This window comes from Staurois parvus, unplaced genomic scaffold (genome assembly GCF_062004578.1).
Source record: "Staurois parvus isolate SC_StPar_1 unplaced genomic scaffold, SC_StPar_1.0 ptg000145l, whole genome shotgun sequence".
Lineage (NCBI taxonomy): Eukaryota > Metazoa > Chordata > Amphibia > Anura > Ranidae > Staurois > Staurois parvus.
The window spans coordinates 4,998,120-5,025,910 of record NW_028317941.1 but is presented as its reverse complement, the minus strand read 5'-3'; the positions used below and the strand labels follow the sequence as shown (position 1 = coordinate 5,025,910).

General features: G+C 41.7%; 1 protein-coding gene across 1 annotated transcript in view; it reads left to right on the top strand.

Annotated features, from left to right (window-relative positions):
* The first annotated feature begins 9,259 nt into the window (after positions 1-9,259).
* TINAGL1 (tubulointerstitial nephritis antigen like 1) overlaps positions 9,260-27,791 on the top strand; it is a 92,381-nt gene continuing 73,849 nt past the window's right edge. Inside the window, exon 1 of the mRNA XM_089673870.1 lies at positions 9,260-9,395. The gene's annotated coding sequence lies outside the window, so the exon portion shown is untranslated. The remainder of the gene's footprint in view (positions 9,396-27,791) is intronic.

Genomic DNA, 27,791 nt, shown 5'->3' with positions numbered 1-27,791 from the left:
CTTTTGATTTAATGAGGTCCATCAGACCAGGTGAGAAGACACCCATAAGGTGTGGTGAAGGGCACTCTGGCGATCTTTCAAGGTGGAAAATATATTTTCTGATTTTGGAATATGGAAGGTGATTGGGAATCTCACAGGAAGATTGGATGGTGTAAGGAACTTTTATATTGAATGACTTGCTTATAAAATGTGTTTATGAATCACATAATGTTTTATGTATATTTTGTATTTATTATGTGCACTGGTTATAAATTTTTAACATTTTATATGAGTATATATGATTTTCTTTAATATATCACCTGATTTTGTGGATATACTGGTATATAGATAATGATATTTTAGAACTATAGCTATACCGAGGAAGCGCTTCACCTGTTTTAGTATCATACTAGTGTATGGCCAGCTGAAAAGAGATTCTAAGCATTCCCTCCTCTATTTCTAACAAAAGGAAACATTTTGCCAGGGGTTGGTCCTTTACAATGAATGCATAGTGATGTTAATAAGGGCTGTTATATTCCTGCCTCCATTTTTGCTTGATCCTGGGTTCACATATATGCGGTGCGGAATATCGCATGTGATTCACACAGGAACCACAAAGCATTCCTGTGCAAATCACATGTAAATTGTATGCAATGCGATTGGAGCCATACATTTTAGTATGACTCAAATCGCACCGCATCTGCACCAAAAAGGGGCAGGACTCTTTTTTTGTGGTCCGCACTAGAATTGGATCGCATGGGTATTAACCCCCATGCGATTCGATTCTGCACATCGCACAGTGTTTTGCGGACCGATTTTGAGGTGTTGTTAACTTAACATACACACCCGCAGCGGTTCGCATGAAAGGGGTGCGGTTCTGACGCAGTGCCGAATTCGCACAGAAAACGCTGCAAATTGGGCATCGCATCAGTGTGAACCCAGGCTCAATGTTCACTTATTAGCAGCATTACTACTAATAAATTGGACATAGACATTTGAGAGTGGTCAGATGTACAGATGCAATCTGACTACTGGACAGTTTTCAGATACTTTATTAAACATTATTTCTAGAAATATTCTGCTTCTCTTAAAAGTGCCCTCAAGACTGAAGGTGCCTGTAGATATAGCACCAACATAGAAAAAAATGAACATTGCTTTTGTACTTTCATGAATGTGCATGCAGGTTTCCCAAACATGATAGAAGAAGTATGCCTAGATACCTGCAGCCTGGTCCTAACCGTAGAAGAAACAATGGTGGTCTGATGAAGATCTGTCCAATATCACCTGATGTTATTTCTACACAAATCCCTTGATAGGGGTGTCTGGGGCAGCCTGCTGACTCCAGATACCATGAGAATCAGGTGGCAAGCATCTCTTGTCTTCATTTCAATGTGACAATGACCACCTAATCATCTGTATTGAAAAACTCTCATCAGAAACTGTCTGACACCGTTCTAAAACATCTGCCTGTCATCTCTGCAGGTTATATTCTTAAACTATCCTGAAGGAGCATATCTCTGTTCATTAATGTAGACCTAATATCAGACATATTTTTTCTTGCTAAATATATGCGCACTAAATAATATGTCAGGCTTGGTTCACATGCATGCCTGAGGTCTGAGGAGGTCACAAGATGTGACGTAACGCGTAGGGTGGGCCGATGACGTCAAGCCGCAATACCGGAAGTTTACAAGCCACCATCTTGGAATTTAATTGAATGCATTGGATTTAATATTTGACATTCGTTGTTACTGTGGTGTCCCAGCAAGATACTTTTAAACGTGAGCGCACTTTGTTATTTTAATAAATTATACAACATTTAAGTACTACACTATGTCAAGCGCTTGTTTACATATGCGGAGGATATGTGAGATCATCTGCAGCAGAGTGAGGAGGAGAGTGCAGCTAACAATACATTATACCTACCCAGGTTAAAGGGAAAAGACGCTATCTGACCTATGCAATTTGGGTCATAGAAGTCATGGGCGTGTGCTGCACCGCGATCGGTGCCCGCTGTGTCCGGAGGAACACCAAACTGTGTACAGGACATCTGTGTGAGGTCCCGATTCATGTGATCACTGATTAACCAATCAGTGATCACATGAATAGTAGTAAACAAGATGTCACTTCTGACATCATTGCTTACTACATGTGAAATCTGTGAATGATCACAGAGGTCCCATGTGACATGGCTATTCACAACATCCTTGTACCATGTGACAAGCTGTGACCAATCACAGTTCTCACAGTATTTCTCAATGGCTGCAAGAATGCAGCCAGAGAGAAGGAGAAATGATTGCTTTTACAGCCTTTATGGTCAGTGTAAAAAAAAAGAAAAAAAAATCTTCATTACCCCCCTCAAGTAGTACAGTGTCACTATCTTGACACTGTACTGCTAGGGTGACAGTATGTTAAAAAAAAAACAAAACATAATAATAATATAAACAAAATAAAAATGTAAAAATAAATTTGAAAAATTATAATTTTTGGTTATAAACTAATTGGGTTATTTTTTTTTCTTACTAAAAACCTAGATGAATACATTCTGGCCAAGATTTATGAAGTAAAGATTATTTATTTGCAAAATTATATAAGAAAAACACTTTTTGTTTTCAAAAAGTGTGGACTTTTTTTTTCACTTATATAGCAAAAAAATAAAAATCCCAGTGGTGAAAAAATACCACCAAAATAAAGTTTTATCTGCCTCAAAAAATGCTAAAAAATTCATATGGGTACAGTGTTGCATGACCGCGCAATTGTCATTCAAAGTGTGATAGAACTGAAAGCTGAAAATTGGCCTGGACAGGAAGGGAGTGAAAGTGTCCGGACTTGAAGTGGTTAAAGAACCAGAAAGTCTGCCCAATAATAACTGGATAGTTCAAATATGAAATTCCCAACATTAAATACACCATGTATAGGGGAAGCAGTAGTAGGGAACACATGGATCGCACAGAACAAACATCATAGAAAAAAACGACAAATATTGTAGAACAAATAAAAAATGAACTCAACTAGCTCAGAAAATGGAAAGATAAAAGAGACAGTAGAAAGTGAGAAAAAGAGGGTAACAGGAACGAGAGAAGAGGGCCAAATCGGGAAGCATTAAGGCACGGAGATGTATCAAATCCACAGGTCTCACGTTTTAACAAAGTTGTTATTGTGTAGAACACAGGGGAGTCTGTCGTTAATCACGATCCAATTTAATTTGTTCTTAAAACATATTCAAGCGGAATAATTGATCTCTTCCAATATTTAGCAATAGTGATTCTCACTGCTAACAGCATATAAGTGAACAATTTAAGGGCTTTGTTTGGTACTGTAAGGCTCCATATACACAGGACACTTGGGAACAATGGAAAATGACTGCTGGAAAAAGTAGGTTAAAAAACGTCTGTTTAGCCGCATTTACATACCGCGTTTATGAGTCTTTGCGTTTAGAAGCGTTTTTATAACCTCAGGAGATCTTCCAAAATGCCCAGAATGCACTGAAAAACAGTAAAAAATTAACTATTTCAGACATTTTGAGATAAATAGAGAGAGCAGAAGCAGAGAGAGCAGTATTTGTTGATATTAGCTGTCTCTTTTTTTTATGTGGTGTTTCGATGTGTTCCAGCTCATTTCTGTGCAGAAATTATTACAGCAGTGTCTAACATATTTTCTTTCATGCGAAACCTCAAAGTATGATGTGCCAAGTCCATTTGAGTACCAGGAAAACACTTTGCATGCATTTTCCATGATGAAAAAGGCTGTGGACAGCATCTGGAAATGGAAGAGTTAAAAAAAAAATGTCAAACGCAAACACCTATAAATGCTGTTAGCCGCATTTACAAGCGTTTGGCGTTTGAAATGCTGATAAAATCTACTCCTGAAAGTTTTCTGCGTTCAGAAAAACGACTGTAAACAATGATGTGTACATGGACACATAGGAAAACATTAGGGTGAGTTCAGGGGCTGCTGAAAAAAATGCTGAACAGCTCCTAAATGTGAGTTTATCAGCTGCAGTGTACATGAGACCTTAGTGGAAATTTCTGGTGAGGGCCGTCTCTGGGGCACTACGAACATTCATCCCCATCACCTGTAGATAAGGTTAAACATGCGTATCTAAAATCTAGTAACTATCGGACATTGCCACCAAACATGGAACATAGAACCCATCTGGCCGCAACGCCAAAAGCACATTGGTGAGGCAGAAGGATGCATCCTTGCCGTCCGGGTTGGGACCAGGTACTATCGCAATAGCGTTTTATAGTTTGCTTCAATTAAGGCAGTATTATTGGGGACTTTAGAGAATGCCAGGGCTATGTCTTGCCAGTCAGATCATAACTAACATTCAGGTCCCGTTCCCATTGATCCCTACCGTCCCTTTTAAAAAAAAAAAACATATAGTGCCACAGTTTGTGGTTTCCAAATGAGATGCAAAAGTTGCTCTCATCAGAAAAGAGGACTTTGGACCACTGAGCAACAGACCAGGTCTGTTTTTCTTTAGCCCAGGTAAGACGCTTCTGATGTTGTTTGTTGTTCAGTAGCGGCTTGACAAGAGGAATAGGACATTTGAAGCCCATGTCCAGGATCTGTCTGTGTGTGGTGGCTCTTGATGCACTGGCTCCAGCCTCAGTCCACTCCTTGTGAAAGTCCCCAACACTTTTGAATGGCCTTTTCCTGACAATCCTCTACAGGCTGCGGTCATCTCTGCTGCTTGTGCACCTTTTTCTTCCACACTTTTCCCTTCCACATAACTTTGCTCTGATACAGCACTTTGGGAACATCCAACTTCTTTTGCAATTACCTTTTGAGGCTTTCCCTCCTTATGGATGGTGCCAATGATGGTTTTCTGCACAACTGTCAGGTCAGCAGTCTTTCCCATGATTGTGATTCCTACTGAACCAGACTGAGAGACCATTTAAAGGCTCAGGAACCCTTTGCAGGTGTTATGGCTTAATTAGCTGAAAACTAATGCAGATATCACATCAAATGATTGGTAAGCTGCAATATAATACATGGTTGATTTGGGGTTTAATACCCCCCCCCCAAAACCACAAGTGTAAATGAGCCCACATATAGCACAGCAGCAGCTCATATGTATATATGGTTTATAGACATGTTTGAGTAAAGGATATTCAATGAAAGGATAGGACTGTCAGGGTGCATGAACATAAATACCAAACATATTAAAAAGATCATCATTTTATTTAATATTTTTTTAAACAAAAAAAGAACTACAGAAACATAAAAACTATTTCAGTACCAAATGTGGAACCGAAATTGTAACTTATATAATTGTAGTTACTCCCTACATGTTTCGCCCTCACAGGCTTCTTCAGAGGTGATTTTTTAAGAGATTTCAACCGCCAAGGCTGTATAAAAGTATATAAAAAATTATACATTTACCAAACAACTTTAATGTATCCAATACAAACAGTGTATCAATCAAATATATATATGGGACTCAATGGCTCACCCTTTGTTTGAGTGGAGTTATACAATGTAACATTATTTTTATTTAGTATTTCCTTTGTTTCTTTGACATTTTGATCAAATAGACTACCTATGATGACATTTAAAGCAACCTTTCAAGTAAAATAAAGTAATATTTTCTCATTTAACCACTTATTACCCCTTAGTTAACCCTAAATAACCCTTTCTCACCTTAGCTCCTTATCCATTTTTTAAAGATTTGTTTTTCTATTTTTTTGTTCGTAAATGTTTTGTGTCACAGTTAAAAAAAAAAAAAAAAATCTAAAAACAGCCTGTATTTCATTTGTAACTTTGCTACACTTCATACCAGAATCATAAATTTAGAGTCATTATAAATTTTACAAATCATGAAATAAAATGTATACAACTATATTTTTGTTTTAAACTAACACTGAACAAAGTAGAAAAATATGTGTCTTTTTTTATCTTTTTGCCCATACATTTAAAAAAATAATAATTTTTTGTAAGACGATATCACCAAAGGAAAGCCTTGTTTGTCCTGAAAGAACAACAACAATGTAGCAATGTAGTACTTTATTATCTTAAAGTTGGGATCAGGGACGGACTGACCATTTGGAAACTCGTGCATTGCCTGAGGGCCCGCGGTCAGTAGGGGGCCCCATGAGATGCCCCTGGTACCTTTTTCATAGTCTTTTTTTGAGTTTGGGCAAGGACACAGGGGCCCCATGATCCCCTATTGCCCGGGGGCCCCATGAGTTGTCAGTCCACCCCTGGTTGGGATCTTTCCCCATCCTGGACCAGCTGAGTGACGTTAGCCGACAGGGGGCTGCAACCCGTTGTCAGCCCAAAATGGGTCACAGGAGTGCAGGACAAACTGCACTTCTGTGATCCACAAGAGAAGTAAAGCCAAAAGAGCTTTGACTGTACTTCTCCTTTAAAATGTTACAAAACCCAGGATCCTTCATTCACTATATCTGGTCTCCCACAGTACACAGAACATGGAAATGCAATTATTTTAGAAATATAAACTGCTAAATGCCTTTTCTCATCAGCAGTTAGAGCAGTCTTGTGACTTCTATCAGTGTCCACTGGTTAAAAATTGTAGGAGGAGTTTTCATTCTGCTCTAGGAGGATACAGAACCCCTGACCTCTGTCTGACCAGTGCTGATTGGCCCTGTGCTGATCACATGCACTCTCTCAAAGAAAAAAAAACTTTCTAGCAATACACACCAAACTGAGCATGTAGAGAATGACTTCTAGAGCTCTGTTTGATCAGCAGATGGAGGGGAGGATCAGAGAAGACAGGATCAAACAGCCTTTTTACACAACGCTGAAGATTAACCCCAAAGGCCCCTTTCATGCGAGTGGACCGATGGGATCCACCTGTCTGTTTTCTGGCGGATCCGATCGGTTCATCCATAGACTTCTATGGATTGGTGAGTATCAGTGGACAATAGTCTGCTGATACACACCGATCCAATCCTGTATGCCAAAAACACATGGATGGGGATCCTTTCCCCATACAACCAGCAGATCGGATGACAATTCGGTTGAAACGGAAAGGCGGTCCATTTCCATCCGATCGTCCCATTGAAATCAGCAGGGATCTGCGGAGAGATCCCCTGCTTAGCAGGCAGATCATGCTGACCATTAGACTGGCCATACACTATACAATTTTCTGTCCAATTTCTGCCCAATTTCCTTTAGATTTACCTTCAACTATGTAGTGCAAGAGCCTGCCTAATTGGATACAATTGAAAGTGTTGTTAGGTTTGACCTCATATAATATGTAAATCTAAATCAAAAATCTCAAGAAAATTGTATAATGTATGGCCAGCCTAACACTAGGCAGCGTTTTATGTGTCTTGTCTGTATTTAGCAGTTTTTTCACATAAATAGAAGCAGCAGCACATTAAGGCTGGCCATACACTATACAATTTTAGGACAATCAAATCATCAGCATACACCCAATACTAAATGCAATAATGTGATGAATCTGTTAGGCTGGCCATACACTATACAATTTTCTGTCCAATTTCTGCCCAATTTCCTTTAGATTTACCTTCAACTGTAGTGCAAGAGTCTGCCTAATTGGATACAATTGAAAGTGTTGTTAGGTTTGACCTTCTATTTATTATATGGTTTTTGGTAAATCTAAAGGAAATTGGGCAGAATTTGGACAGAAAATTGTATAGTGTATGGCCAGCCTAACAGATTCATCACATTATTGCATTTAGTATTGGGTGTATGCTGATGATTTGATTGTCCTAGGTACGGGTTAATCATCATATATTGGAGTTTGCATGTTCTCCCTGTGCCTGCGTGGGTTTCCTTTGGGGACTCTGGTTTCCTCCCCGACTCCAAAGACATGCTGGTAGGTGAATTTTCTCCTGTCGAAACTGGCCCTAGTATGTGTATGTATGAATGTAAGTTAGGGACCTTAGATTGTACACCCCTTGAGGGTTAGGGACTGGTATGAATGTACAATATATATGTAAAACGCTGTGTAAATTGATAGCGCTATATAAGTACCTGAAAAGAAATAAAAATAAAATAGTTTAGCACCGGCCCTGACTGCGCTGCATGGATTGAGTTGCATTTTGGGCAGCACAGTGGCTAAATGGTTAGCACTTCCACCTGGCAGTACTAGGGTCGTTGGTTCGAATCCCAGCCATGGCACCACCTGCCTGGAGTTTGCATGTTCTCCTTTGCCTGCTTGGGTTTTCTCCGGGTACTCCGGTTTCCTCCCACACTCCAAAGACATGCTGGTAGGTTAATTGGCTCCTGTCTAAATTGGCCCTAATATGTGTATGTATGAATGTGAGTTAGGGACCTTAGATTGTACACCCCTTGAGGGTTAGGGACTGATGTGAATGTACAATATATATGTGAAGCGCTACGTAAATTGACGGCGCTATATAAGTACCTGAATTAAATAAATACTTTTTTTGATGATTTCATTGAGTTGCTTTTGTTAAGTTACACCTTGCTTCCATAAGGCTGGCCATACATTATACAATTTTCTTGAGATTGTTGGTTTAGATTTACCAAAAACCATATAATAGGAGGTCAAACCTACCAACACTTTCAATTGTATCCAATTAGGCAGGCTCTTGCACTACATAGTTGAAGGCAGGGGTGGACTGACCATTTGGAAACTCGGGCACTGCCCGATGGCCCGGGGTCAGTAGGGGGCTCCAAGAGATGCCCCTGGTACCTTTTTCATAGGCTTTTTTGAGTTTGGGCAAGGACACAGGGGCCCCATGATCCCCTATTGCCCGGGGGCCCCATGAATTGTCAGTCCACCCCTGGTTGAAGGTAAATCTTAAGGAAATTGGGCAGAAATTGGACAGAAAATTGTATAGTGTATGGCTATATCTATCCATCTATTCATCCATTCAGTCGTATCTGACCCTTGGCGATTGCATGGACCGTCACTCGTAAGCGACTTTTTCCATGAATTCTGTTAGCAATTATTTTACAGGGTAGGTTGCCAGGTCTTTCCCCAACCCCTACCATACAGGAGATCCCACATGGCCAGGGATGAAGTATGGCTATATAAGTACCTGAAAATAAATAAAAATAAAATAGTTTAGCACCGGCCCTGACTGTGCTGCATGGATTAGGCGATACTATTGGTGTGTTACAGGATAGTAGTGGCGATAGGATTTTCAGTTTCAATATTTTTTTTATGAAGTAAACATAAAAGAAAATCACAAATCCATATGTTGTAGTAATGATTGGATTGGAATGGCCAGCCCTAGAGAGGCATTGATCGGAAGGTGTGGGTGTACGATCCTGATGGGGAAGGCATGTCAGTGAGTGGGGCTGGGCACGCCTTCTATGCAGAGGAGCCGGGCACGGACAGCGGTGGGAGTTCCCTGCAGAGCCCATGGCGCTCACATAAGGAGTGTCCCGCACACAACTCCGCACTGAGCGATCGGCGGATACCGGGGGACAGGCAGCGCTGCGCTGATCAGGTAAGAGCAATGCCTGGATGGACTAGAACATCTCCTGTATAGGATGATCGCACTTCTCCTTCCTGTACAGGCTGATCGCAGCTATGTCCATGGCAGTGTGCTGGATGGAGGGACTTTTGTGTGACAGGCAGGACCTGCTGAGGACTGTCAAGTCCAGGTATTGCCTGCTGGGCTCCAATGGCCATGGCATACGCACAACAATTTGCTATCATTGTATATATGATAATATTGTCAATGGATTTACTGTCCTAAAGATAAAAAAAGGATTGGAAGATCATAAAAATTGTTTCTAAGAAAACGGAATTAAAAGGGGTAGTAAACTTACTAAACATCCTTTTTACACGTCCTCATAGACAAGATCCTCCCAGAAAACAAAAATAAGTAGGACTAGTATATTTTAGTAAGATTCACACCACACAGATCACACCATGTCCGCATCTGAATCGATGCGATTCAAGCTAGGTTCACACCTATACAGTTTGCGTTTGATCCGTTTCTGCGTTTTTTTTTCCCAACTTGTTGCTGGGCAGATTCAAACGCAAAAAGCATCAAAAACACATAAAAAATGCATTATATGCTTGTCTGCAGGGTCTCCATTGAAGTCTATGGAACCAAAAATGCAGTGTTTTGCGTTTAAAAAAAGTCCCTCAGTCAGGGTTCAAACTTCTGTAGTGCATGTGATTTGCACAGGAACCGTACCGCATTCCTACGCAAATCACATGTGAATTTTGTGAGGTGCGATTTGAGCCATACATGTTGTATGGGTCAAATGGCACCGCATCCGTACCAAAAAGGTGCAGGACCCTTTTTCTGTCTGTCCTCGCCAGAATTGGATTGCATGGGTGTTCACACGCATGCGATCTGATTCTGCACATCGCACTGCATTTTGTGAACTGATTTCGGGTTTTCGTCTGCACTAAAATCGGATCGCATGGGTATTCACACTCATGAGATCCGATTCTACATCGCACCGCATTTTGGGAACCAGTTTTGGGGTGTTGTTAACTTAAAGTGGAGCGCCACCCAAAAGGGGAAGTTCCGCTTTAAGCCCTTGTCCTCCGTTCTTCATTAAGGATTGGCACTTTTGGGGGGCGAGTACCTGAATTTGACAGGTACCCGCTCCCACTTCCGCTGTGATCGCCTAGGTGATCGGCAGCGGAAGTTGTCCTCCCCCCTCCCTCCCCGGAGTCTTCTGGGACACGTCACAGGTCCCAGACAACTACAGGACCTTTCAAAAAGCGCAATGCTCCTCACGCATGTGCAGTGGGCACCTGGCTGTGAAGCCGCAAGCTGTCACAGCCAGGTGCCTACACTGAAGATACCGGCACCAGGGAGAGAAGACGGCTGGTGAAACCAGTGGTGGTGAGGACACTGCTGGATCGTGGGACAAGTAAATGTCTGTATTTTAAAAGTCAGCAGCTACAGTTTTTGTAGCTGCTGATTTTTTTATTTTTTTTTTAATCAACTGGAACTCCGCTTTAACATACACACCCGCAGCGGTTCGCATGAACGGGGTGCGATTATGATATGGTGCGGAATTCGCACAGAAACCGCTGCGAATTCCACACCCCATCAGTGTTAACCCAGGCTGACCTTTTCCAAAAAACACACTGGGTGAAAACACGGAGATGTGAACCTATCCCATAGGAAATCATGTTAAATGGACTGCTGTGTGTTTCCGCAAAACACAGCGGAAAACGTATAGGTGTGTACTAAGCTCCGGGCCAGTTCACACTACATGCGTTTCAGTTGTTTTTTTTCTGCATCCAAAACGCACAGAAAGTAGGTTATATGGTTGTCAATGTCATAGTGCACGTCAGTGCTTTGCAGTTCCAGTGTGTTCCAGATGCAGAAAAAAAAGTAGAACAGGCTGTATTTTTTCTGCACAGAACAGTACAGTGGAAACGCATCAAAAACGCACCAAAGCGCACATGTGCCTATTAAAATTGAAAAAAGGAGAGGGGGAAAAATTAACTGGAATGCATAAAAAATGCACTGGAAAGGCCCTCAGGGCTGGTTCACACCAGATGCAGTCCAATGTGTTCCGGTTGCAGAAAAAAAAGTAGAACATGCTGCATTTTTTCTGCACAGAACTGTACTGAAATGCAGTAAAACACATTAAAAATGCGCTGGATGTCCCTATTTAAATTGAAGAAAAAGAGAGATGGAAAAATTAACTGGAATGCATAAAAAATGCACTGAAACGCATCTGGACTGCATTTCTATAGTGTGAACTGGCCCTTAGGGCTGGTTCACACTAAATGCAGTCCAGTGTGTTTTTTATTCTGCATCAAAAATTCATGCACAGTGTTTTCCATGTATTTCAAAGGCCCTAGTTCACGCCAGTGCAGTCAGTTCCAGTCTCCAGTGCAGAAAAAAAAGTAGAACTACTGCATTTTGTCTGCACAGAACTGTACAGGAACATAGCAAAACACATCAAAAGCGCACTGGAAAGGGAGTGTGGTGTGAACTGTAAGCAAATAAACGTATCCGGAGTGCGTTTTGTGGTGTGAAATGGACTCAAGCCGCATACGAAACGCACTACTATTTGCAATTTGCAGCAGGTGTCAGGGCCAATTCACACTCCATGTGTTTCAGTTGCTTTTTTTCTGCATCCAAAATGCACAAAAAGTAGGTTATATGGTTGTCAATGTCATTGTTCACTTCAGATGCCGTTCCAGTGCGTTCCGGTTGCAGAAAAAAAGTAGAACATGCTGCATTTTTTCTGCACAGAACTGTACTGGAACACGTTAAAATGTATCAAAACCACACTGGAATGCACATGTCCATACTTAAAATTGAAGAAAAAGAGAGGGGAAAAATTATTATTATTATTACACAGCATTTATATAGCGCCAACAGTTTGCTCAGCGCTTTACAATATAACAGGAGACAATACAGCAACAATACAGTTCAATACAAGAGGGATAGGAGGGCCCTGCTCCTTGGAGCTTACAATCTAAGAGGGAGGGGCTAGTGGTACAAAAGGTAGTAACTGTGGGGGATGGACTGGTAGGAAGAGTAGAAGATTCCATTATTAGCTGAGGGCAGGATAGGCTTCCCTGAAGAGATAGGTTTTCAGAGATCGCCTAAAAGTGAGCAGAGTAGGCGATAGTCTGATGGATTGGGGTAGAGAGTTCCAGAGGATGGGGGAGGCCCTGGAGAAGTCCTGGAGACGAGCAGGAGGAGGAGGAGGAGACAAGGGAGCTAGAGAGCAAAAGGTCGTGGAGCGGAGTGTACGGTTTGGGTGATATTTGGAGACAAGATCTGTGATGTAATTTGATGCATTCTGGTCGCAGAAAAAAAAAGTAGAACCAGCTGCATTTTTCCTGCACAGAACTATACTGGAACTTGGAAAAATGCACCAGAATGCGCCAAAAACACACTGGAACCTATTTAAATTGAAGAAAGAGAGAGGGGGGAAAAATAACCTGGAAAGCATCAAAAATGCACATGCAGAAACGCATCATGTTAAATGGACTGCACAACGCAGAGGTGTGAACCTAGACTGATGCTGGTTAACTCAGAATCTGGTGCAACTCTGCATGGTAGCCAATCAGATTCTAACCTCAGCTTGTTCAGTTAAACTCTAGCAATAAGACCTGGAAGCTGATTGGTTTCAGAAGTGCACCAGATTCTGAGCGAATCAGCCTTGGTATATAAACCCCGTGTTGCTTGCATCAAATCGCATGCTACTTTTGTACCATGCAAGCCGGTTGCTGTGCATTTTAAAAAGTAGTACATGCACTAGTTGTGGTGCGATTTCAGACCATTCAAAATTAATGGGCTGAAATCTCACCACACAGACCTGCATGTGAACCGCATAGGAGCACACAGCGTGTTCCTGTGCAATTCAGATGGCTGGCTGGCTTTAACAGTGGTATTGAACTCCAAAACAAAAAATCTATTGCAGCTTACCAACTCTTGTGGAGTTGATGGCTGCGTTAGTTTTCTTTTTTTAGCATGGGTTCACACTGATGCCATGCAGCACATCGCATGTGATTCGCACAGAAACCACACCGCATTCCTGTGCAAATCAAATGCTATTTCTGTGCGGTGTATGGCTCAAATTGCACAGCATCCGCACCAAAAAAGTACAGGACCCTTTTTTGTCCTCACCAGAATCGGATCGCATGGGTGTTCAGTTTTGTGAACTGATTTCAGGGTGTCATTAACTTAAAATACACCCCCCAGTGGTTCGTGTAAACGGGGTTCGATTATGACACGGTGTGGAAATCGCACAGAAATCGGTGTGAATTCCATACTGTAGCAGTGTGATCACAGGCTTAGGGTCTTTCACACAATTGTTCCATTTTTTTCATCAGTTCAGTCACATTTTTTTTCCAAGAAAAAACAGATCAGTTTGCATCAGTTTTTCATCAGTTTGCATCAGTTCACATCAGTTATGCATCAGTTCACATCAGTTATGCATCAGTTCACATCAGTTATGCATCAGTTCACATCAGTTATGCATCAGTTTACATCAGTTATACATCAGTTCACATCAGTTATGCGCATCAGTTTACATCAGTTATGCATCAGTTCACATCAGTTATGCATCAGTTCACTTCAGCTTTTCATCAGTTAGCATCAGTTTACATCAGTTATGCATCAGTTTGCATCAGGTATTCATTAGTTCACATCAGATATGCATCAGTTTACATCAGTTATGCATCAGTTTACATCAGTTATTCATCAGTTCACATCAGTTATTCATCAGTTCGCATCAGTTATCATCAGTTCACTTCAGCTATTCATCAGTTTGCATCAGTTCTTCATCAGTTTGCATCAGTTATGCATCAGTTCGCATCAGTTATTCATCAGTTCACATCAGTTATGCATCAGTTTACATCAGTTTTCATCAGTTATGCATCAGTTTACATCAGTTATGCATCAGTTCACATCAGTTATTCATCAGTTCACTTCAGCTTTTTATCAGTTTGCATCAGTTTTTCATCAGTTTGCATCAGTTATGCATCAGTTCACATCAGTTATGCATCAGTTCGCATCAGATATGCATCAGTTCACATCAGTTATGCATCAGTTCACATCAGTTATGCATCAGTTTACATCAGTTATGCATCAGTTCACATCAGTTATGCATCAGTTCACATCAGTTATGCATCAGTTCACATCAGTTATGCATCAGTTCACATCAGATATGCATCAGTTTACATCAGTTATGCATCAGTTCACATCAGTTATGCATCAGTTTACATCAGTTATGCATCAGTTCACATCAGTTATGCATCAGTTCACATCAGTTATGCATCAGTTCACATCAGTTATGCATCAGTTCACATCAGTTATTCATCAGTTCACTTCAGCTTTTTATCAGTTTGCATCAGTTTTTCATCAGTTTGCATCAGTTATGCATCAGTTCGCATCAGTTCACATCAGATATGCATCAGTTCACATCAGTTATGCATCAGTTCACACCAGTTATGCATCAGTTTACATCAGTTATGCATCAGTTCATATCAGTTATGCATCAGTTCACATCAGTTATGCATCAGTTTACATCAGTTATGCATCAGTTCACATCAGTTATGCATCAGTTTACATCAGTTATGCATCAGTTCACTTCAGCTTTTCATCAGTTTGCATCAGTTTTTCATCAGTTTCCATCAGTTCGCATCAGTTTGCATCAGTTATGCATCAGTTCACATCAGTTATTCATCAGTTTGCATCAGTTTTTTATCAGTTCACTTCAGTTTTTCATCAGTTTGCATCAGTTTTTCATTAGTTTGCATCTGTTCACATCAGTTATTCATCAGTTCACTTCAGATTGCATCAGTTTTTCAATAGTTTCCATCAGTTATGCATCAGTTCACATTAGTTATTCATCAGTTCACTTCAGTGTTTCATCAGTTTGCATCAGTTTTTCATTAATATTTCATTAGTTTTCATCAGTTTTTCATCAGTTCCCATCACTTATCATCAGTTTGCATCAATATACATCCGTTTTACATCTGTTTTTCATCAGTTTACATCTGTTTTTGTCTTTTTACATCAATTTTTGTCCTTTTACATCTGTTTTTTTATCTATTTTCATCAGTTTACATCCGTTTTTCATCTGTTTACATCCATTTTTCGTCCATTTACATCTGTTTTTTTGTCCATTCCATTTTTTTTAAAAGAAAGAAAAATAGGGATTTCTTCCATTCTAAAAAATGGACGTTAACCAGGGGCGAACTGACCATTGGAAACTCGGGCACTGCCTGAGGGCCCGGGGTCAGTAGGGGGCCCCATGAGATGCTCCTGGTACCTTTTTCATAGTTTTTTTGAGTTTGGGCAAGGGTACAGGGGCCCCATGATCCCCTATTACCCGGGGGCCCCATGAGTTGTCAGTCTGCCCCTGATCTGATAACAGATGCAGACATTACCAGATGTAAACGGACGATCATCCACAAGTCCATAGAAATACATGGGGGTCTGTTTTTCATCCGTAAACGAACAGATGAAAAACGAATATAAGGAACACCCGTGTGAAAGGGGCCTTAGGCTATTATTTGTTTATTTTCATCTAGTGATCCGGTCAGTAAGTCTGCTGCTTTTCAACTTACCTTAAAGTGGCTGTAAACCTCTGAAATGAAAAAAAGAATGAAACATATCATTTTAACAATCCTATAGATCTGTTTTTCTACGATCAGATTTTCCATCCAGGTCTATCAGAACCATTATGATGACCTTAATTGGTTTGGTTCAAAATAGGTCAATGACATTGTTTGTGTATTTACAAGATTTCATAGATGTGATCATATTATCCAGTTCTGTGAAGAATCGTTACATTAGATTGTTATGTGTATGGTCACTAGGGATGAGCTTGGGTATGTTCAGATCCTCTTCCAAACCAAGGCCTCCAGGAGGCTGTCACCATAGACCAATCATATGCAGGCAAGGCATCCCCAGCTACATGTTTTACATGCGGCTGTAAGGCTAGGTTCACATCTATGCAGTTTGCGTTTGATCCGTTTTTGCAGTGATTTTTGCGGTGCATTTTGTGTTTATGCACATGCCTTTTTGATGAGTTTTTTCTGTGTTTTTTAGGTGTTTTGCGTGGGGGGGGGGGGATCTTGAACTTGTTGCTGAGCAGAATAAAATGCATCAAAAACACATCAAAAGCACACTACATGCTTTTCTGCAGCATCTCCATTGAAGACTATAGAACCAAAACCGCAACATTTTGTGTTTAATAAAGTCCCTGACCCTTTCCAAAAAACGGACCGGGTGAAAGTGCGGAGATGTGGACGTGTCCCATAGCAAGTCATGTTAAATGAACTGCTGCGCATTTCTGCAAAACGCAGCGGAAAAACGCATAGGTGTGAACCTAGACATAGGTAGGGAATGACTGGTCCATTACAGGTGACAGCTTCTTGGTGGGTTCAGAGGAGCCAGAGCTCAGCACTGATGGCCACCATAAGGAATGTGGGGGATGTAGTAGATCTTCATGGGATGGGAAATAGACTGTACGTGTTGAAAGACAGTGAATTTAAAGCCAAAACTTCATTTTATTTCTAGTTTTGGAGGAAAGAGTTATGCAGGTCATAGATGGGTCAAAAATTGGCTGATTTTTGCACTGTTAATGGGTTAATTGGTCGACCGTTTTTCTGGATTTTATCACATTTTTTTGATCGGTAAAGTTGGAAATAAATCAGCCGATCTTTTTACCGATAAAAAATCTGCGCATGAGCCATGACCTGGAAGAAGAAGAAGAAGAAAAAAAAGAATGAGAAGAAGAATTCCAGTCCGCTATTATATTTGACATGAAAAAGTATTGCGGTTGCAACAATGTATCTATTTGTATCCCAATAACAACATCTGTATCCGAAATGGATACAAATAGATACATTGTTGCAACCGCAATACTTTTTCATGTCAAATATAATAGCGGAGCTCTCTGCAGGGACAGAAGTAATTAAATGCTGGTCGTAGACGGGACGAAAATCGGCCGATTTCTTTTTACCATTGGTGGTAGCGTCGGCCTATTGAATGACTGATTTTTTATTTTTTTGTAAAAAAAATGGCCATTTTTCGACCCATCTATGGCCTGCATAAGGCTCAGTAACTACGGGTGTTTTTTTTTTTTTTTAACTAAAAGTGAATAGTACAAAATCAGGCTCACTTCTGCATAGAAACCAATTGGCTTCAAGGTTTTATTGCCAATGCTTAATTGAACAAGCTGAGGTTAGAAGCTGATTGGCTACCATGTACAGCTGCACCTGATTTTGAGTGCTCCAGATTTAGGCTAGGTTCAAACCTATGCAGGTTGCGTTTGAGCCGTTTCTGCATTGCGTTTTTGCACATGCGTTTTTGCCACATTTTTTGTGTTTTGCTTTTTTTTTTCCTTGTTACTAGGCAGATTTAAAACGCATCAAAAATGCACTAAATGCTTTTCTGCAGCATTTCCATTGAAGTCTATAGAACCAAAAACACAACTTTTTGCATTCAAAAAAGTCCCTGACACTTTCCAAAAAACGCACCGAGTGAAAACGCACAGATGTGAACGTATCCCATAGGAGAAATCATGGACTGTACTCTATTTCTGCCAAACGCTGCAGAAAATGTTTAGGTGTGAACCTAGGGTTAGTAAATCTCCCTCACCATGTCAGTTGATCTGCACAGATCAACACAGGCTCAACACCAAATCACAAAGTAAATCGTTTTTTTTGTATGGACCCTGTTCCCGTCATAACACTGCATTCAGGTTTGTTGTGATACATTGCAAAAAGTTGAAGACATGCTGCATACTTATGCGACACTTCGCACCTCACTGAATGGGAAAAAAAGTAAACGGTGTGATGCCTTACAAGGCACTGAATCACACTGGGGTAGATTTACTAAGGCCGGCCATACATGGGTCGAAATATGACCGATTTTTCATCCAAAAATTGGACCTAAGAATAATCGGACAATTTTCGCTCTGTTAGTGGGTCAAAGGCACCGGCCGATTTTCGTGGTTCCTCCCCTTTTCGATGATCGGGCATGTTGGAAAATTCATGAAAAACTACCGATTTGCGACTCAATGATGGTCAGATCGTACAATCATTTTTCCGAAAAGAATATGCGCATGAGCCGTGACCTGGAAGGAACAGAAGTTTCGCCTGTTATATGGGGTGAACTTCATGAATTGGTCGGCCGATTTTCAAAATCATTGATGGCACCATCGGATTAACAAGCAGACAACATTTTCGATTTTTGGACGAAAAATCGTTCGAAATTCGAACCATGTATGGCCTGCATTAAGCTGGTTCACTCGTGCAGCTGTGCATGGCAGCCAATCAGCTTCTAACCTCTGCTTGTTCAATTAAGCTTTTGCTGATGCTGCCATCATCGTCCGCGAAAAACGGTCGGCGGGCGGGCACCACTAACAGCGTGAATATCGGCCGATTTTTCGTGTGGACGAAAAATCGCCCAATAAACGACCCGTCTATGGCCTGCATTAGACCCCGGTCACACTGGGTGTGATTTGGCTTGCGATTTGCATGCCATACGGCTTGCAAATCGCATTGGCAAGTCGCACCCTATTGTCTGCAATTACACCCCGGTCACACCAATATCAACTTTGAAATCATGCGACTTGAAGTTGCATAATTTCAAAATCGGATGACATGCCAATTTGAGGAGCGATTTGCAAGACATCTGATAGAGATGTCTATGCAAATTGCACCAAAAGTAGTGCATGCAATACTTTAGAAATCGGTGCGACTCTGACCAAGTCCACACCGATATAACCACTGTAAGGCCCCGGTTGCACTGGGTGTGACTTGGCATGCAATTTGCATGCCATGCCACCTGCAAATCGCATGGCAAGTCGCACCCTATTTTCCGCAATTATACCCTGGTCACACCGATCTGACTTTGAAATCATACAAGTTACAGTGAAGTCGCACGATTTCAAAGTCAGATGACATACCGATTTGAGGTGCAATTTGCAAGACAGTAAGGAAGGATTAGAACCCCTGTCAAGTTTTTTATAATGTCTGTCTTCTCCTTGGGGGGATTCGTCCTCTATTTATGTCCTGGTGTCCACTGTCACTGGGACAGCTGTTACACTGACATAGATGTCTATGCAAATTGCACCAAAAGTAGTGCATGCATTACTTTAGAAATAGACTGCAGTAATTTTTGACAAAAGGGTGCGACTTGCCATGCGATTTGCAAATCGCATGCCAAGTCGCACCCAGTGTGATCGGGGTATTACAATGGTCATATCAGTGTGGACCTGACTTGGTCGGAGCTGCACCGATTTCTAAAGTAGTGCATGCAATACTTTTGTTGCAATTTGCATTGACATCTGTGCAGGGGCGGACTGACAACACATGGGGCCCCCGGGAAATAGGGGATCATGGGGCCCCTGTGTCCTTTCCCACACTCAAAGCACACCCAAAAAAAGCCTATAAAAGGTACCAGGGGCATTTCATGGGGCCCCCTATTGACCCCAGGCCCTCGGGCAGTGCCAGAGTGCTCGAATGGTCAGTCCGCCCCTGCATCTGTGTCAGCTTGACAGCTATTCCAGTGACAGTGGACACCAGGACATAAACAGACGATGAATCCCCCCAAAAGCGTAGATGTGAGCAAGTGCTATTGAAAACAATGGGCTGAAACTTCTCATTCGACTTTACAAAGACAAAGCGACTTTAAGTTACATAGATCCGAACAAGTGCTATTGAAACCAATGGGCTGAAACTTCTCATTCGACTTTACAAAGACAACACGACTTTAAGTTACATAGGTATCCGTTTATGACACACAGGTGTCCGTTTATGACACAGAGAATAGCTGCGATTCAATGGATCTCAGCTATTCTCTGGTCATTCACAGTTTATGACACTCAGGAGATCATGTCAGCCCTTCTCTGGAGATCTGTGTTCTCCCTCCAGATTCTCCAGCCCAGAGCTGGAGAATCAGAGAGACCGAAAACTAAGCAGAGATAATTTACCTCTGCTTAGTAAACTGATCTTTTACTGTAATCTCGTGAGATTATAGTAAAATCAGCCGTTTTCCAGCGTTTGGAGACCGTTCTTTCTTCGTTTGGAGAACTGCTTCATAAACTGCATTCACAGGAGAACTGTGTTCTCCGAGAATGCCGGAGAAGTGAGCAGCGATCTATTACCGCTGGTTCATAAACGGACACCATGGAATAGCTGAGATTCAGGGATCACAGCTATTCTCTGGTCATTCACAGTTTTTGACACCCAGGAGAATATGTTCAGCCCTTCACTGGAGATCTGTGTTCTCCCTCCAGATTCTCCAGCCCAGAGCTGGAGAATCAGAGGGACCACAAACTAAGCAGAGATAATTTACCTCTGTTTAGTAAACTGATCTCTTACTGTAATCTCGCGAGATTATAGTAAAATCAGCCGTTTTCCAGAGTTTGTAGACCGTTCTCCCTTCGTTTGGAGAACTGATCTACATATGCTTCATAAACGGCATTCACAGGAGAACTGTGTTCTCTGAGAATGCCGGAGAACTGAGCAGCGATCTATTACTGCTGGTTCATAAACGAACACCAGAGATCCGAACAAGTGCTATTAAAACCAATGGACTGCAACTTCTCTTTCGACTTTTGACTTTGTGTCCAAAGTTGCATGAAAAGTCGCACAAGTGTGAGTGGAGCCTTAGGCAGGCCATAGACGGGTCGTTTACCAGCCGAATTTTCGTCTACACGAAAAATTGGCCGCTATTCACGCCATTAGTGGGGCCAGCCCGTCGGCCGTTTTTCACAGATCTTCTCATTTATTTTTATCGGTCATGCTGGAAAATCCACGAAAAACGGCCGTTTTTCTTGGACATTGGTAGCAGCATCGGCAACGGCACCGACCGATTTTTCGTTTATTGGCCAACAATTCGGCCAATAAATGGCCCGTCTATGGCCTCCATTAGGTCTTCAATAAATTATGTAGTACAAAGGCCTGATTGGATACAAATTGATAGGATAGATTAGGTAGATCCTCAGATTGCATCATTTTTGGGACTCTAAAGTTGATGTGCAGAGATTGTACGGTCAGATTGTAACATGTATGATGACCTTATTGGGGAATTCTGGGTTTCAAAATCATTTTAAATGCACCTGTCAACCATGTATCACCCGCAATGACCAAAGCTATTTTAGCCAGTGCAGGAAATGGTTAAGCAGATCCTGTAAAGTCTTTGAACAAGTCTGATAAACTCTCCTGTCACTCTCCCTGTCATTCAGTGGTTTTCTATTATCACTTCTATTCGGTTCCGTTTTTTTTTTTTACATTCCTGCTGGTTAGGATTACCCAAATGTGTCACTTGTACATTATGCAAACTTCCTGTGGGTATACGGGAATGTGTGAGCAATGCAGATAAAGCAGGATTGTCGTGATGATGTGCAATGTGGGTCTAGATGACCCTGAATACATGGCATGCGGTACACACAAGTGTCATTCTATCAATTCCGCTTTACTCTGCTAATCTCCATTTTTGGCTGTAGATAAGCAAAGAAAAAATGTGAAATCTTGTCAATAATCCTCCAGTGTTCCTTAGTCTGCAGAGCTCTATGTTTGGGCGGTCTGAGCTGGAATGTCTTTTGTTGGGTGTATTCTATGCATATGTTATGTTGCTTGGACAGTGTGGTAAACCCTTGTAACTGCATAGTATATTTCATATACTGTATAATGTAGGTTATAGATGATCGGGGGGACCAGGGGCAAACTGACAACTCATGGGGCCCCTGGGCAATAGGGGATCATGGGGCCCCTGTGTCCTTGCCCACACTCAAAAAAGCCTATGAAAAAGGTACCAGGGGCATTTCATGGGGCCCCCTACTGACCCCAAGCCCTCAGGCAGTGCCCGAGTGCTCAAATGGTCAGTCCGCCCCTGATTTAATATACTGTATAATGTAGGTTATAGATGATCGGGGGGGACCAGGGGCGGACTGACAACTCATGGGGCCCCTGGGCAAAAGGGGATCATGGGGCCCCTGTGTCCTTGCCCACACTCAAAAAAACCTATGAAAAAGGTACCAGGGGCATCTCATGGGGCCCCCTACTGACCCCGGGCCCCTGGGGCAGTGCCCTAGTTTCCAAATGGTCAGTCCGCCCCTGATTTAATATACTGTATAATGTAGGTTATAGATGATCAGGGGGGACCAGGGGCGGACTGACAACTCATGGGGCCCCCGGGCAATAGGGGATCATGGGGCCCCTGTGTAATTGCCCAAACTCAACAAAAGCCTATGAAAAAGGTACCAGGGGCATCTCATGGGGCCCCCTACTGACTGAATTTCCAAATGGTCAGTCCGCCCCTAGGGGGGACTAACATAGAATGGCACGCAGAGAATAAAAAATGCTCCACTTTCTTTTTAAGTTCTTTTTATGTACCAAATATATAAAAGTGTCACACGACAACGTAACTGGTTGCATGACGGTCGTACAGTGTCCATCATACACATACACCTCTCTTTCCTGTAGTCCACCCCTTCTTACTGCAGTATTTACACTACTGTGATAATGGTGTGCATTTCACCACAACCTTTACCTTAGAACAAGGTCTTGATTATCTTGGCCCACGCTGTTGGACATTAATAGCAAACTGTTGCATATAACTTTAAGGCTCCATGCACACTAGCATTTTTTTAAGCTAAAAAGAGCTGGAAAAAATGCTGAATAAAAAATGCTGGTAATAGCATTTTTTAGTAGCGTTTAGGAGCATTAGCGTTGTATTAGTGTTTTTACAGTACATTTTAGTAGTGTTTGGGAGCATTAGCGTTGTATTAGTGTTTTTACAGTACATTTTAGTAGTGTTTGGGAGCATTAGCATTGTATTAGTGTTTTTACAGTACATGTAGAAAAAAAAGAAAAAGCTACAAAAAAGCTGTTAGTAGCAGTCTAGTAGCGTTTAGAAGTGTTTAGCGTTTATTCTGCTGGAAAAACACTCAAAAAAACTCTCATTTTTTTTTCTGCTCCTAGAAGCTGAAGCTCAAAAAATGCCTAAAGTAGTGTGCATGTACACATAGGATAATGCTATTTAGATTCTAGGAGCAGAAAAAAATGCTTTTAACAGCTTTTCAGAGCTTAAAAAAACGCTAGGAGCCTAAGACTCCATGCACAAAAAAATGCCAAGAGCCTAAGACTCCATGCACAAAAAAATGCCAAGAGCCTAAGACTCCATGTACAAAGAAATGCCAAGAGCCTAAGACTCCATGCACAAAAAAAAAATGCTAGGAGCCTGAAGCTCCATGCACAAAAAACTGCTAGGAGCCTAAGACTCCATGCACAAAAAAAACTGCTAGGAGCCTGAAGCTCCATGCACAAAAAACTGCTAGGAGCCTAAGACTCCATGCACACAAAAAATGCTAGGAGCCTGAAGCTCCATGTACAAAAAAAATGCTAGGAGCCTGAGGCTCCATGCACAAAAAAGCAATAGGAGTCTAAGCTTCCATGCACAAAAAAATACCAAGAGCCTAAGATTGCATGCCCAAAAAAAAGATAGGAGCCTAAGGCACCATGCACAAAAAAACGCCAAGAGCCTAAGGCTCCATGCACAAAAAAACTCCAAGAGCCTAAGGCTTCATGCACAAAAAAACTCCAAGAGCCTAAGGCTTCATGCACAAAAAAATGCTAGGAGCCCAAGGCTCCATGCACATTAGCATTTTTTTTAAGCTCCTAGAAGCTTGTATCAAGCTTCAGCATTTAGGAGCAGAAGAAAAATGTTTTTGTAGAGTTTTTGGGAGCTTTTTTCCAGCATTTTTCTTTTTCGATTACATTTCTCCCATCATTCATTAGAAATTTGTTTGTTTTTCAAAAAATTTCTAACATGCCTGATCACTTAAATTTGATGGTTGCTCAAAAATCGGCTGTTGCTGTTGCGCACTAATGGTGCGAAATTCAAACTAATTGAAATGAATGGAAAGCGCATTAAAAATGCACCCGCAGTTTTATATTTGGTGCATTTTTTTAGTCACATGTCCATGTTTCACAGGTGCAGGCTGATGTCAGGGAACCAGAAAAGGCACCATAAATGCAGCAAAAGCATATGCAGCAAAGTAGTATAAAAGCAGCCTAAAGCGGATCTTCACCCATTTTTTCATCTTAAAGTGTTACTAAACCCAGAACCCTGCATTCACTCCGTCTGGTCACCCGCAGTATACAGAACATGGAAATGCAAATATTTTAGTAAATATAAACTGCTAACAACCTTTTCTCATCAGCAGTCAGAGCAGTCTTGTGACTTCTATCAGTGTTCAGCAGAGCACTGGTTAAAGCTTGTAGGAGGAGTTTTCATTCTCCCCTGATTGTCCTATGGGGCTGCTTAACCTCTGACCCTCTGTCTGGACAGCCTGTGCTGATCACATGCACTCTCCCAAAAAAAAACACAAAAAAAACTATCTAGAAATACACACCAAACTGAGCATGTGCAGCTTGCCTCCAAGCAGGGGCGGACTGACCATTTGGAAACTCGGGCACTGCCCGAGGGCCCGGGGTCAGTAGGGGGCCCCATGAGATGCCCCTGATACCTTTTTCATAGGCTTTTTTGAGTTTGGGCAAGGACACAGGGGCCCCATGATCCCCTATTGCCCGGGGGCCCCATGAGTTGTCAGTCCGCCCCTGCCTTCAAGGCTCTGTTTTATCAGCAGATGGATTAGGGACAGTAGAAGTAGGGGAGGATTAGAGAAGACAGGATCAAATATTTTTACACAATGCAGAGGATTAGTAACACTTTAATATTTATGCACCTCTGTGCCCCACTTTCCCACAATCACATATTTTTTTGTGTAGCTGGCCAGGAATTCCATAATTGTCGACTGGGTGAGAGTGACGTAGTCCCAGCCACCTGTAGCCTATTGATATACTACGTCACACATCACATATCCCAGGAGGCTTTAGAGCTAGCTTTACCACAGTGAGCATGCACAGTGAGCATCACCAGGGGGCTGACCACAGGGACCGAGAAGAGACGGCTGGCTCTCGATGACATCCAAAAGGCATGAGAGCTGGTGTGTGGTAGGGATTGGCAGGTCACAGCAGGACACCCCGGGTAAGTATGCTATTTGGGCTCAACTCTGAGGACAAGGTAAGGGCCCCCCCGGGTTAAAAGCAAAATTAGCCACGGGAGGAGGTGAAGTTTCCCTTTAAGGCTCGTTCACACTATTTTCAGTGACCTGCATTTTTCAGCACTAGATAATAGCAGGTCACTGATAGGGCACATAGAAAACAATTGTTTTTGTTGTACTCTGTTCACACTGCAATGCTGCTGTGATGTGCAGCGCTATAATTTTTCTGCACTGCACTGGATGTCACTGCATGTAGCACAATGCTACCATGCTGCTGATCAGTAACATTTCAAATAAAGTGGTAAAAAATATGGCACTGCATTAGCCTTACCAACTAGTATTTCACGCAGCCTAATGTCTTATTTATATGGTATATTATGTGTTTGTACACCTGATAATGTATGCTATGTGGCTAACAGAGAGCACATTCTTTTGAAGTCTAAATGGTTGAGAAGTAGAAATCGTCCTTAAGGCTGGGTTCACATCTGTGCCGCTGCGGATCTGCACGAAAATCCGTGCAGACTCACCACCCGCACAGAGAAATGCGGACCCGCAGGTGGGTGCCATTAATTCTAGTAACACAACCGTACTGGGAACCGAGGTTCCCGTGCGGGCTGCGTTTTCGGAAGAAGTACAGGGACTTCTTCCCTGCGTGTCCAGGGGCACGGGAGTCCATTCAAATGTATGGGCTCTTATGCCCGCGCAAAACACGGCCCGCACAGCCGCATATATGTGAACCGGGGGTTAGTCCTCATGCACACTGGATGTTTTTACAGCTGCTGTTTTTGGCTTTTGACATTTTTTTTCTACAGCTAGTAAACCCCCCAGCATGTTATCCTATGTGTCCATGCACACATAGACTGTAATCAACGTTTTTTGGCTGGAGAAAAAACCCAGGACTAGTGTGTTTCTAGAGGAGTTTTTTAGCTGTAAAAACGCGTCAAAACACGGTAAAACTTGGTAAAACGCCGCAAACTGGTGTTTTTGGAAGTTTTTTTGACCAAAATGTTTTTTTTGCTAAAACAAGGCTAAAAAACGCAGAAAAACAAGGGAAAACGCCGCTAAACGTGACAAAACGCTGCTAAACGCTAATCTGAAAACGCTAAAAAAAGCTGAAAAACTCACGTTTTTAACGTGACTTTACACAGCTAACGGTACCAGCGTTACCAAAATGTCCAGTGTGCATAAGGACTTTTATGGTATGAAAAAATAGGACATATGTAAAATGCATATAGGGCGTAGATTCACCCTGTACGTTAATCTAGAAAAACATAACCCATCACTTAGGGGATAGTGCCACATCCCAAACTACAACACAAAATACAAAAAAGGAAAAACCTCCAAAAATAGGGACTGTGCTAAAAAACAAAACAAGAATTGACTATAAAATAATTTATATTAAAGTCCATTAAAACAGCGGACCATCAGTTCCAACACTTAGTTAGTAAATAATTAATAAAACGTGTAAATAAAAAACCTGTGGCAAAAAAATTGTAATAATTAAACTCTTATTCAATGCTGCTGCTCTTTGTTGACAAAACATCAAACAATTATTGTGAAGTGAAAACACAGCGCATAAATTAATAAATACAATACATAAAGAAATGTTGTTACTTAAAAAATTATAAAAAAATGTCCAAATAAATATACAGTGAGGAACAGAAGTATTTGAACACCCTGCGATTTTGCAAGTTCTCCCACTTAGAAATCATGGAGGGGTCTGAAATTCACATTGTAGGTGCATTCCCACTCTGAGAGACAGAATTTAAAAAAAAATTCAGGAAATCACATTGTATGATTTTTAAAGAATTTATTTGTCTTGCACTGCTGAACATAAGTATTTGAACACCTGAGAAAATCAGTGTTAATATTTGGTACAGAAGCCTTTGTTTGCAATTACAGAGGTCAAATGTTTCCTGTAGTTCTTGACCAGGTTTGCACATACTGCAACAGGGATTTTGGCCCACTCCTCCACACAGATCTCCTCTAGATCTGTCAGGTTTCGGGGCTGTCGCTGAGCAACACGGAGTTTCAGCTCCCTCCAAAGATGTTCTATTGGATTTAGGTCTGGAGACTGGCTAGGCCACTCCAGAACCTTGATTTGCTTCTTACGGAGCCACTCCTTGGTTATCCTGGCTGTGTGCTTCGGTTCGTTGTCATGTTGGAAGACCCAGCCACGAACCATCTTCAATACTCTGACTGAGGGAAGGAGGTTGTTGCTCAAAATCTCACAATAAATGGCCCCATTCATCCTCTCCTTAATACAGTGCAGTTGTCCTGTCCCCTTTGCAGAAAAGCATCCCCAAAGCATGATGTTACCACCCCCATGCTTCACAGTAGGGATGGTGTTCTTGGGATGCAACTCATCCTTCTTT